General features: G+C 34.8%; 1 protein-coding gene across 2 annotated transcripts in view; it reads left to right on the plus strand.

Moving 5' to 3' along the window:
* Nucleotides 1-14,238, plus strand: part of SNTG1 (syntrophin gamma 1) — a 795,508-nt gene that overhangs the window by 769,280 nt on the left and 11,990 nt on the right. The gene's annotated exons all lie outside the window — the stretch shown is intronic.

The following is a 14,238-nucleotide window of genomic DNA, read 5'->3' on the forward strand; positions in this document are numbered from 1 at the left end:
TTATTATTTGTTCAAATAACTTTTCCACTTGTTGCTGTTCCTCTTCTGCTTCTGGTACCCTTATAATTTGGATATTGGAACATTTAAAGATGTCCTGGAAGTTCCTAAACCTCTCCTCATTTTTCTTTTTAATTCTTGTTCTTCATTCTTTTCTGGTTGGGTGTTTCTTTCTTCCTTCTGGACCATTGATTTGAGTCCCAGTTTCCTTCCCATCACTATTGGTTCCCTGTACATTTTCCTGTATTGCACTTAGTGTAACCTTCATTTTTTCATCTAATTTGCAATCAAATTCAACCAATTCTGTAAGCATCCTGATTACCAGTGTTTTGAACTGTGCAACTGATAGGTTGGCTATCTCTTTGTCACCTAGTTGTATTTTTTCTGGAGCTTTGATTTGTTCTTTCATTTGGGCCTTTTTTTTTTTTTGTCTTGACATGCGTGTTACATAGTGAGGGGTGGAGCTTTAGGTATTCACCAGTGCAGGTCAATCCAATCACTGTGTTATGATGCTGTAAATGGGTCAGGGGTCCGAGAGGGAACAATGGCACTTGCTCCACTCTCTGCCTGATTTCAGTCACTTTCCCCACTCCCCACAAGAAAATTGGGCCCTTCTGGTTCTGATTCCTGTGTGGGTGGGTTTGTGTAAGTTCTAGAACCTTGTGGGTCTCTCCAACAAACTATCCTGTGAGGCTGGGAGTTTTTCCCAGTACTTCAACCCCCACAGGTGTTTCCAATCAATGTTCTTTTTTTTGTTTGTTTGTTTTTATATATTTTATTGATTATGCTATTACAGTTGTCCCATTTACCCCCTTCTCTCCCCTCCACCCTGTACCCCCCTCCCACCCATGTTTCCCCCCTTTAGTTCATGTCCATGTGTCATACTTATGAGTTCTTTAGCTTCTACATTTCCCGTACTATTCTTGCCCTCCCCCTATCTATTTTCAACCTACATTCTATGCTACTTATTCTCTATACCTTTTCCCCCTCTCTCCTCCTCCCACCCCCTGCTGCTAACCCTCCATGTGCCCTCCATTTCTGTGGTTCTGTTCCTGTTCTAATTGTTTACTTCGTTTCTTTTGGTTTTGCTTTAGGTGTGGTTGTTAATATTTGTGAGTTTGCTGTCCTTTTACTATACATCTGCCCCTGCCCCCACATATAATGTCACAATCTAGCGACTGGGGTGCCCAGCCCCGGTGAACACCTAAGGCTCTGCCCCCCACCGTAACAAGAGCGACCAGACCGGAAAAAAAAAAAAGAGAGAGACAGGGAAAAATATGTTTTCAATCAATGTTCTGAGACTTTATTTCCCCAAGCTGGGACCCTGGGTGGTGCCATCTGTCTAGTTCTCTAGTTTTGCCTGGTTTATCTGTGCGCAAATGTGGGACCCCCTGGTCTGCCAGTGGCCTTGTGCACCACACCCCTCTATTTGCCCATGCCTCACTGGGTCTGCCCTCTGCCACCTTGTGTTCCCGGGTTCTCCAGCCACCGCTGTTTTTGCCATAACCCCTCCTCACCCGGACGCCTGACTCCACCCCTCCTACCAGTCTGGATGAATACATCTACTTTAACTCCTTGGTTGTCGGACTTCCATACAGTTCAATTTTCTGTCAGTACTGGTTGTTGTTGTTGTTTTCTAAATTGTTGTTGTTCTTATTTTGGTTGTGCAAGGGGGCACAGTGTGTCTGCCTACACCTTCATCTTGGCTGGAAGTCCAGTCTTAAGATTTTTTAATGATTACTTGTGTTTATCTAAATAGACCATCAAGACATGCAAATGAGGAAAGATATATTTCCTTTTTTAGGTCTGTATCAAGTAATTTATTTTCTTTCCTATTGTACTGGCTACACATTTAATACTATATAGAATGCCAGTGGTGTGTGGCCATTCTTCTTGGTTCCTTATTTTAGAAGAAAACATGTAGCCTTCCCTCATTATGTATAATATTAACTTCTGTGCTTCAATAGAATTTTTTCCTCAGGTTCAATTACTTTTGCCTTTGTTTCTATTTTTTGAATGTTTTCATTTTGCCTGGGTATTAACCAATATTACCAAGTAAATGTACTTGTTTTGGTTGTTTATCTGGAAGGACATAAATTGATTTTCAAATATTGAACCAATCTTACATTCCTGGAATAAAACCTACTCAATAAAGATGGGTAATTCTTTACATATATTGTTGAATTATTTTTGCCAACAATTTGTTAAGTATTTTTGCTTTTGTATCTGTGAGAGAGATTGCTTTGTAGAGTATTTTTCTTTTCTAAATTTTCTTTGCTTGGTTTTGGTATCAGGATAAAACTGGTTTTATAAAAATAAGTTGGAAATGTTTTTTTTTCTTTTATTTTCTGGAAAATATTATGTAGAATTGTTGTTTATTCTTCCTTAATGATGTGGTAGGACTCTAGCTCAACCATCTGAGAAGGGGATTTTATTTCTGGCATATTTTTAAAATTATGAATTCAATTTACTTAATTGATAGCTATTAAAGTTATTCACGCTCATCAGATAACTTTTTACTTTACAAGGCCTTGGTCAATTTTAATCTAAGTTTTCAAATTCATGTGTGTAGAATTTTTCACAGTATTTCTTTACTGTCAATTTTAAGAATTCAGATTCTGTAATAATATACATGTTTCATTTCTATATTAGTAATTGGTACCTTCTTTCTATTGTTCCATTAGTCTCAAAAGAGAATTCAAACACACAGAATTATATTTTCATTGATTTTCTCTAGAGTTCTATAACCAATTTAGTGACTTCTGCTCTTACCTGCATTATTTACTTTTTTTATTGCTTTGTTTTAATATTACTCTTTTCTAAAACTTTATAATGTTGGATTTTAAAATTGTAGATTTGAAACTTCCTTATTTCTATTATAAACATTTAATTCTATAATTATAATTTTAGCACTGCATTTACTGCATTTCACAAAATTTTGATATATTATGTTTCTATTTTTATTTATTTCAATGTGTTTTTAATTACTCCTAAGCCTTCCTCTTCAATAGATAGATTTTTTTTAGAACTATGATGTCTAGTTTCTAAGTATTGGGGGATTTTTCTCTTGTATTTCAAGAATTAATTCTTAGTCTGATGCAGTTGGTCAGAGAACATTTTACAAATGAATTCACTTATTACAAAAAATAGATGACATTTTCTTTATAGCTCACATATGGCTTTATTACAGCTTGGCAAGAGTAGAAGTCTAGGCTTTTCACTTGGCTTTTTTTCTGGTGAAAGCAGGTATGGAGCCACAATTTTTTTTCTTTAGCATTTGACTAACATAGAGCAATTGATGTATATGAATGTTTTGCCTGGCTACATTGCCTCTTTTCCAGTCAAATGGCTAAAACTGGTAGATGTCTCTTTGTTTGTTTCCTTCTTTTCTTTTTTCTTTTTGGTGTGTGTGTTTGTTTGTTTTTGCTTTTTTCACTCGTTGGTATTTCCAGTTGCCCAGACTGTCCACTCTTGAGTTGGAGATATATGTTGCAAACAGAAAAGACCAGAGAACTAGGCATGATGTTGTTCCTTGGGTCCTGAGGACTCTAGATCCTTAGCCTATGTGCCTTCTTCTTACCTCTTTCAAAGTGTCTGTTTGTTTTACAAACAATAACCAGAGCATTATATTATACTTAGTGGGAGAAATAGGGAAACATACACCTACTCCATCATCCAAAATGTAGAATTATAATTATTTTAAAGGAAGTAATATGAATGCTACTTCTAAAAGAAAAATAATTGTCACAGTCTATTAGTTTATCGCATTGTATAAGGCCAATGGAATAGTGTCATAAGATAACAATGCTGGCCAGAGTGGATACTCTTATACACTGCATGTGAAATGGAACAGCCATTATGGAAAACAGTATAAATATTACTTCAAAAATTAAATATAATTAGCAGAATTTTCTATTAATTCATCTTCTGGGTATATTTCCAAATGTAATGAAGTCAGTATCTTGAAGAGATATCTGTAATACCATGTTCATTATTTCATTATTTTACAACAGCCAATGTATGGGGGCAACCTAGATGTCCTGTGACAGATAAATAGATAAATAAAAAATTACACACACACACACACACACACACACAAGGTTTTTCCGAAAAAGTCCAGCCATTGTTAGCATAGTGAGAATGGTTTGCGTAACATCTATGTAACCTGGCAGCCAATGAGACTGGACTGGAATACACATGCATGAACAATGACAACTTCATTCTACTAGTCAGTAGGGGTGAGAAGTGGTAGACACTGTTGAGTGAACATTTGTAATTGCATTGTCATGGCATTCAGAATGACTGAACAAGTAGTGCAATGAATCTGCATCAAATTTTGCATTAAGCTTGAGCATTCCTTGATGGAAACTATCTGGATGATTCAGAAGATTGCAGGTACAGGCAACTGGTGAATGACAACTTTATTAAAACAATGCATCCACTTACACATCATTCATCATGCAGAGATTTTTGGTAAAATATTAAATGACCCAGGTGACTCAGCGCCCCCCCGCACCCCCGCAACCTAGATTTGGTGCCCTGTGACTTCTAGCTTTTCCCAAAGCTAAAATCACCTCTGAAAAGGAAAAGATTTCAGACCTTTGATAAGAGTCAGGAAAATATGATGTGGTGGCTGATGGCAATTGGGAGAACTTTGTGAGATCCCAAGGTGCCTATTTTGAAGGGGACTAAGGCATCATTGTCTTATGTACAATGTTTCTTGTATCTTCTTCAATAATTATCTCTATTTTTCCTATTGTATGGCTGAGTACTTTGTGGACAGAATATATATATACATATATATATGCACACACACATATATATATGCATATATGTATATATACACAAATATATATATGGCATATACAAAGTGAAATATTACTCAATATTAATAAAAACATTCTTTCATTTGTGACACGGATGAAGCTGGAGGTCATTATGCTAAGTGAAACAACAAGATGCAGAAGGTGAAATATTACATAATTTCAGTTCTATGTGACATTTAAAATAGTCAAACTCATACACAGATGCAGAGTAGAATGATGGTGTCAGAAACCGGGTGATCTTTGTCAAAGGGTACAAAGTTTCAGTTATACAAAATGAATAGAGATGCAATATACAATGCGATGATGGTAGTTAATAATACTGTGTTGTAAACTAGAATTTTGAAAAGCCAATATATTTTAATGAAATATTCACACATACACAATTGTAGCTATGTAGAGGTGATAATATATTACTTTTTACATATATCAAAACATCATTCATTTACTTCAAATATATATAATTTTACATGTCAAAGATATCAAACCAAAGTGTATAAAAAACAAAAAGTAAGCCAGCATTTGAAATATGAGTCAGCAAAAGTGATTATATAAGGAAGCTGTTAGAGTGTTTCTTTCTTTAAATTTATTTATCTTTAGAGAGGGGAAGGGAGGGAGAAAGAGAGAAAGAGAAATATCAATGTGTGGTTGCCTCTCACATGGCCCCCAGTGGGGACCTGGCCTGCAACCCAGGCATGTAGGCATGTGCCCTGACTGGGAATCGAACCAGTGACCATTTGGTTTGCAGTCCGCGCTCAATCCACTGAGCTATACTAGCCAGGGCACAATGTTTCTTTTTTAAAAAAATAATTTAAAAGGTGATACAATAGTTTCCAGAGTGGACTCAGATATTGCCACATATGATAAGTAAGTATTTTTAAGAAAGCATGCCTTAACTTAATAATATTCCCAGTTACTAGGCAAACACATTATAACCAGAGTTTAATTAACAAAAAATATTTGTTTGGGGAACAGGATTGGTTGAGTTGTCAAGTATACAACGAGAGTGAACGTTATAAATTGTATTTAACTTTTCATTTGTGAAGAAATCTCAGTAATACTGAAAAAAGTCATATGTATTTATGTGAGAGTTGGGAAAATTTGTTCTTTGTTGTTGTTGCCATCATATGGCTGTATAAAGATGATGTTATAATACACATATGTGTTATATTTTTTTTTGTCTGAAAGCGGACACTCAAATTCTCACTTCATCACTAAGAAAGTGTAGTAAATTTTCCTTTTGTTTTCCAAAGCCTCAATAAACTTTTCAAAACTTTCCTAGAACAGGAAAATGATTTTCAACTGAGGTCATGAACACTATTGATATTTGACAGCTTACAATAAAAGCTTATTTCATTGTTATTTTAAACTTTTAAAAAGTGGTTTATATATATTATTAATATATACCCTAATACATCAGAGATTACTAAAATATTTTCATAATTTTTCATAACTAAATTTCCTAGGTTAGTAAGAAATATATACCCTGACCTAACATATACAGTATTCAACATCTTAATCTTAAAATACTGTATTTGAAATCTGGAGGGCAAAATAGCATATTTCTTTTTATTGTTGTTCAGTTAGAGTTGTCCTACTTTTTTCCCCATTTTCTCCCCTGCCCCTCCCCACCCAAACTCCCACAGTCAATGGCCCCGCGCCCACCATTGTCCATGTCCATGAGTCCTCCTCTACTTGTATTCCGTGGCTTGCCTCTTTCCTCTTCTCTCACCCATTATTCCCCTCCCCCCTGCCCTCTGGTCACTGTCAGTTCTTTATTTCCATGTCTCTGGTTATGTTTTGCTTGCTTGCTTGCTATGTTGATTAGGTTACACTTATAGATGAGATCATATGGTATTTGTCTTTCACTGCCTTGCTTATTTCACTTAGCATAATACTTCTCCAAATCTGTCCATACTGTAGTGAAGGGTAGGAGCTCCTTCTTTCTTTCTGCTGCATAATATTCTATTGTGCAAATGTACCATAATTTTTTGATCCACTAATTTACTGATGGGCACTTGTACTGTTTTTTAGCACTGGGCTATTATAAATAATGCAGCTATGAACATTGAGATGCATAAATTCTTTTGAATTGGTGTTTCAGGATTCTTAGGGTATAATCCCAGTAGTGGAACTGCCAGGTCAAAAGGCAGTTCAATCTTTAGTTTTCTCAGGAAATTCCATACTGTTTTCCACAGTGCCTGCACCAGTCTTCATTCCCTCATCAGTGCACTAGGGTTCCCTTTTCTCCACAACCTCACCAGCACTTGTTCATTGTTTTGTTAATGATGGTCATTCTGACTAATGTGAAGTGGTATCTCATTGTATTATACAATAAGAGAAGGAAATAAAAGTGGCTTTTATACTTAGTGGAGTAGTGTGGAGTTTGGAAACATTTTGAAATAGATTTGGTCATTGCAGTCTTCTCCCACCAAATCTTGTCCTGCCCTCAGTCTCTAGAGTCTCAGAGACTCCATGCTGCCATAAAAGATCTTTTTCATTCAAGACTCAAGAAATTGATGATCAACTTTTAATAATGCCACTTTCTACCTAACCTCTATATATCATCATTTTCTCATCATAAATTGTGTATAAAATGCCAACTTTAAAGGATTTCTCTAGAGGCAAAACATTCTGTGATTTGAAGGTAAGCATTGAGTATATAACACAATGATTTTTGTATGCACAGCAAGTGTCTGTCAAAGATCCCCACTGAAGAATTCATGATGTTTTCAGTAAAGTAAACAAATTCCTTTCTGATACTTGAGGTCTCTTTGGGATGAAGGATCTATCTCTACACTGACATAGAAGTCTCTGCTTTTTATCTTTCCTGCTTTTCACAATTTCTGACACTTTTTGGCATCTGAGACCAAAGGGTTTAGAAAATTACAAGATAATTTTCCTTATTCTACAATCAGTCTAGAGCATCAGTTCTTTAGATTGTTGAGAAGAAAAATGAGGACAGGGCACCTATTTAAAAGTTCAGGTTCTGCCTTATATGTAAACAGAACTGAAGCAGTTAAAAATAAATCAGGGGAAAATCAAAGTCAATAGATGCATGTGTATTTTACATATTGCTTGTTTTATCTGAAATTTTATTTTGAACTATTGATTGGTTAAGAAAAGGAACATGGATTAAAGGAAATATTGGTATAGCATATACCTCCTTTAATAGATTTCTAACATCCTGGGAATCACTGAGGATTCTGAACCATTTTCTTTCTCTGATATTTTTTCTTTTTTCCATAATGTATTTTCAAGTCTCCTTTTCTTCTAAATAGGGGTATTACAGTTTATTTACCATTTGTTTTGAGACTCCAAAACATTCTTATGTCCAAAACATAAATTTAATGTAAGCTATCAAACTTAAAATGACAACTTTTAGGGAAAAATAATATTTACTGCCTCCAAAATATGTAGCTCATCAAAGAAATCTATTTCATGGTTTGATGATTTTATTTTTTGTCCCAAAGTCATTATTTATCTATAGAAAATGTAATTACATTTTAATTTAATTCATATAACCAAAAACATTTTGAAATTCAGAATTTTAATAACAAAGATACACTTGAAAGCATTTCCCAAGGATGGAAATAACTTAACATAGAGTATAGTAACCTAGTAATGTGCTATCTTCTCATATTAAAGAAATAGTAACAATAGTACAATAATGAAAGTGATAGTTACCACATGGGAGGACAGTATGAACTGGATGAAAGAGGTGAAAGATGTTAAGAATAAAATTTATTGATTAAATATAAAAATGGTCATGGAGATGGAAAGTATAGTAGAGGTAATGGAGTCAATATTGTCATAATAACTATATTTGGTGCTGATGCATTCTACACTTCAGCTAATCACTGAAGTATAATCACTTAATCACATAAAGAACAGAAATGTCTAATCATAATTTTGTACACCTGAAACTAATATAATATCATATGTCAAGTATAATTGAAAAATAAATTTAAAAAATACAACAATCATGAAAGCATTTTAAAATAAGAAGAATAACTGAATGTCAACCTAATAAACTATTGGATGATTAAAATAAGTACCATGAAATTGTGCTGAAGCTATACATATAGTGCTTAGTCTTTTGCATTTAAAATTTAAACAGTTTAAAATTAACTGTTAAAATAGGTTTATAAATGACTGAAATGAATTTTCTTCTTGCAACAACCATATCTCCTTCAAATTTATGGTCCTGGGTATCAAGACATTGCTAACACACTTCCATTTACTAAATAACTTAATATTAGATAAATGATATAAGCATATTTACATATTTCAGTATCCTGTTTTCTTTAAATTAACTTGAAAGAATGACACAGGCATTATTACTAAATAAGGTTATATAATATTAAGATTTTTTTAAATGATCTGAGATTTAAAAGCAAAAAGTTTAACATGGACTGGCAAACAAATAGCTTCTATTTTTATTCACCAAGCCCTATAATGGCAGGCAGGATATAGAAATATATAATAAACCAATAACCCAAACCACAAAGAGAAGCAGGCTGTTATTATTGGGGACCTATAATATAGATGAAGAGGGTAAAATAAAAGGATCCAAAAAATAGGTTGGAGTAAAATCTATGATAATAATAATTATAATGCAAATAAATTAATGTTTATTGACCACATAAATTTTGAAATTCATTGTACACTAAGATGTTTTAATAAATCAAATTTAAATGTGAGTTGGACTTCCAGATGACACGAAAATGTCTTCTGAAATGGCACTATTCAAGAAAATAAATGAGAGAACAATCAAATTATCAAAATTTACCTTTAGAATTATTGAATTTAAAAAAAATGTTTGTGATAACAGTAGAGTTTTTATTAGAAACAGAATGAATAAATGAATATTGGTAATGATTAAGGAGCTTTGTTGAAATTTAATTTGCCCTATTTCTATCATTCTTTCCAGAGCTCATTATCACCTTGAAAACATAGATGTGAAAACCAGTATCCCAAAAGCATCTGAAAAGTACAGACTAGGCTTGAAGCACCTCAAAGAGCTCTATCCCCAGAAAATTGGAATTATTTGGTGTATCTATCTGGCAGTTTCCTGAAAAAAGCCATTTGCAGTGCTTGACATGACTCAGACTTTTGTCTTTGGGAAAACTCTCCCCCAAGATATTTATTGCAAACAATCAGCAGCAGTTGTTTAAGATCCCACCTCTGAGAGTTGGTGATACCAGTTGTAACAAACACAAAACTAGTTACACTAAACAAAAATATATGATAATTAAGATATCAGTACATGGCTTTGAGAAACTCCAATATGTTTCAGAAAAACTAGAACAGGACTGTATGCATGACCAGGAAAGATGCCCTAATGTCTCATCTCTGCTTGATCTTATAACCTTGTGAATAAAAGAAGTAAAAGCTTAGAAAGAATTGAAGGAGCAGTACCACAAAATACACACAGGACCCCATGGAAAAGTTAGTAAATATTGCTTCAAATTATTTAAGGAAATATCTCTCAAATCATTAGATGACCAGTAAGCTAAACAAGCAGAGACTTTACTGGCAACATTGCTAGGAGATATAGGTTTTAAAGAATTATGAATTGCTCTGGGAGGATCACATAAAAAAGAAAAATACCACAATAATGAAGTTTGGCAATAGTAAACCTTTTGGAGGAATGAGAATCTAATTTCCAGGGTATATTATTTGAAATGTCCAGTTAAAAAGAAAAACTATGAAACATTCAAAAAATTAGGAAATTATGGTATTTTTTAAAATTGTATTTATTTATTTTTAGAAAGGAGAAGGGAGGGAGAAGTTGAGGGAGTGAAACCACAATATGTGGTTGCCTCTCAGGTGGCCCTCAATGGGGATGTGACCTGCAACCCAGGCATGTGCCCTGACTGGGAATCAAACCAGCAATCTTTTGATTCTCAGCCTGTGCTCATTCCACTGAGCTACACCAGCCAGGACAGGAAATTGTGGTCTTTACTAATGGTAGCCACACTCCAAGTAGCCGCACTAACCTCAATCCAGGACCTATCTGAAAATACAGTTAAACAGTGGAGAAATTACCCAGAACAAACAACTGAACAAGAGCAAGAGAGAACCCTCAAAACCTTGTACAGATGGAACAAACAACTTCAACACAACCTGCCATCACTAGCACAACAAAATACAAGAAGTGGTGGACAGAGTGACTTCAGTTAAGGAGCTGATGGGAAGGACCCACCAAAACAAGACCAACAACAATCAAAACCCTAAAACAAACACAGAGCCAACTTAAATGACAGCCTAAGACAAGTGAGCGCAGATCAAGGACACTGCACCACTGAATCTCACATGTGTTCTACCATAGAAGTTCATACCATAAATGTAGGGAGCCAGAACAGATCAATTTAAGAAGCTGAGGCTTACAAGAAGAGTCTCTCAAACCATGTGATGACAAAGAAACAATCCCCAAATGAAAGGAAAGGAGGAAGCCTCAGAAAGAATACTAAATGAAATAGAGGCAACTCAACTATCAGATATTGAGTTCAAAGCAATGGTTATCAGGAAGCTCAATGAGCTCACAGTGAATTACCAGAAACTACAGAGAAACCACAATTAACTCACTGAAAACTATATCAACATGAAAAAGGAAATAGAAACTATCAACAAGGGCCAAGAGGAAATGAAGAAAACAATTTCTGAACTGAAGAACACAGTAGAAGGAATCAAAATCAGGACCAATGAAGCAGAAGATCGGATGAGTGAGCTGGAGGAAAGAGTAGAAAAAAAAAAAAAAACAGAAAAAGCAAGAAAAGGAAAATATGCTCAGAAGGAATGAAGAGGGATTAAGAGAAATGCAAGACAATATGAAACATAATAATATTCTTGTAATAGGGATACCAGAAGGAGAAGAAGAAGAGCAAGACATAGAAAACCTATTTGAAAAAGTAATGATGGAAAACTTCCCTAATTTGATGAGAGAAAGTCGCACAAATCCAGGAAACACAGAGAGTCCCAATCAAGAGGAACACAAAGAAGCCTACTTCAAGACACATAACAATTAAAATGGCAAAATTCCAAGAGAGAGAGACATTCTTAAAGGCAGCAAGAGAGAAACAGGAAGTAACATACAAGGGAGCTCCAATAAGGTTAACAACTGACTTCTCAATGGAAACACTCCAAGCCATAAGAGAATGGCAAGAAATTTTCCAAGTAATGGGAACCAGAGGTCTGCAGGCAAGGCTACTTTACAGAGTAAGGCTGTCAATCAAGATAAAGACCAAATAAGGATCTTCCGATACAAAAGAAGTTGAAAAGAATACACCTCCATCAAACCAGCTCTGCAAGAGATGCTAAAGGGATTGCTTTAAGAAAAGGAAGGGAAAGAGAGACAGAGAGAGAGGCAGAGAGACAGAGGAACACAGGTACAAAAATGGCAATGAATAAGTACCTCTCAATATTACCCTTAAATGGAAATGAATTAAATGCTCCAATCAAAAGACATAGAATAGCTGAATGATAAGAAAGCGTGACCCACACATATGCTGCCTACAAGAGACCCACCTCAGGACAAAAGACCTATACAGACTGAAAGTGAAGGGCTGGAAACAAATATTACAAGCAAATAGACAGGAAAAATAAGCCAGGGTAGCAATACTCATATTGCTACCCTGGAACATAATAATATTCTTAAAATATTTCCAAATAAGACTTCCAAAAAAGGGCCATAAAGAGAGACCTAGAAGGTCACTTCATAATACTCAAGGAAAGAATCCATCAGGACACAAACATTGTAATATATATATGCATCCAACATAGCAGCACCCAAATACATAAAGAAAATCTTGGAGGACTTTGAGAAAGATATTGACAGCAACACAGTTATAGTAGAGGATTTTAACACCCCACTGTCAAAAATGGACAGATCTTCCAAAAAATATATCAACATAGATATTGCAGTATTGAACAACGCCCTAGATGAAATGGACTTAACTGATATAGATAGAGCCCTTCATCCTAAAGAAGCTAAATACGCATTCTTTTCAAATGCATATGGAACAGTTTCATAGACCACATGATAGGACACAAAACAAGCCTCAACAAATTCAAGAAAACTGAAATCCTACCAAACATTTTCTCCAAACGCAAGGGACTGAAACTAGAAGCCAACCCCAAGGAAAAGCTCAAAAATACTCAAACTCATGAAGATTGAATAGTATGCTATTAAACAATGAATAGATTGAGAATGAGATCAATGACAAAAATCAAAGTTTCTGGAAACAAATAAAAGGGACCTCACAAAAGTCCAAAATTCATGGAACACAGAGATAGCAGTCCTCGGAGGGAAGTTCATAGCAATACAGACCTACCTAAAAAAAGATGAAACACTTCAAAGATACAACCTAACCCTATGCTTACAAGAACTTGAGGAACAACAACAAACACAGCCCAGAACAAGTAGAAGGAAGGAAATAACTAAGATCATAACATAATTAAATGACGTAAAGTCTAAAAGCACAATTCTAAGGATCAATGAATCCAGGAGCTGGTTCTTTGAAAAAATAAACAAAATTGACAAGCCTTCAAGCAAGCTCATCAAGGAAAAAGGAGAGAGGACTCAAATAAACACAATCAGAAATGAAAGAGGAGAGATTACAACCGATACCACAGAAATACAAAGGATTGTAAGAAATTAATATGAAGGACTTTTGCCAAGAAATTTGAAGACCTAGTGAAATGGACAAATTCCTAGAAAAATATAATCTTCCAAAGCTAATGAAGAAGAAGCAGAAAGCCTGAACAGACCAATAACAGCAGATGAAATTGAAGCAGTGATCAAAAAACTCCTGACACACAAAAGCCCTGGACCAGATGGTTTCACAGGTGAATTCTACAAAGCATTTAAGAAAGAGCTAACCTCTATCCTTGACAGACTATTTCAAAAAATCCAAAAATATGGAAGACTTCCAAACTCTTTTTATAAAGCCAGCATCATCCGAATCCCAAAACCAGATAAAGACACAACAAAGAAAACTCCAGGCCAGTATTGATGATGAACATAGACACTAAAATCCTCAACAAAATATTGGCAAACCACATCCAACAATGCATTACAAATATCAAAGTCTATGACCAAGTGTGATTTATCCCAGGGATGAAAAGATGGTACAATATTTGCAAATCAGTAAATATAATACATCACATAAACAAAAGCAAAGACAAAAATCACATGATCATATCAATAGATGCAGAAAACTCATTTGATAAGGTACAAGCATTTGATAAGCCTCTTCAACAAATGGCATTGGGAGAACTGGACAAATATGTGCAAAAATAAATTCAAGGTGGATAAAAGATTTAAATATAAGCTGTGACACCATTGAAGTCCTAGAGGAGAACATAGGCAGGAAAATCTCAGATATTTCATGCAGCAACATTTTCACTGTTATGT

Source organism: Phyllostomus discolor, chromosome 7, assembly GCF_004126475.2.
Source record: "Phyllostomus discolor isolate MPI-MPIP mPhyDis1 chromosome 7, mPhyDis1.pri.v3, whole genome shotgun sequence".
Classification (NCBI taxonomy): Eukaryota; Metazoa; Chordata; class Mammalia; order Chiroptera; family Phyllostomidae; genus Phyllostomus; species Phyllostomus discolor.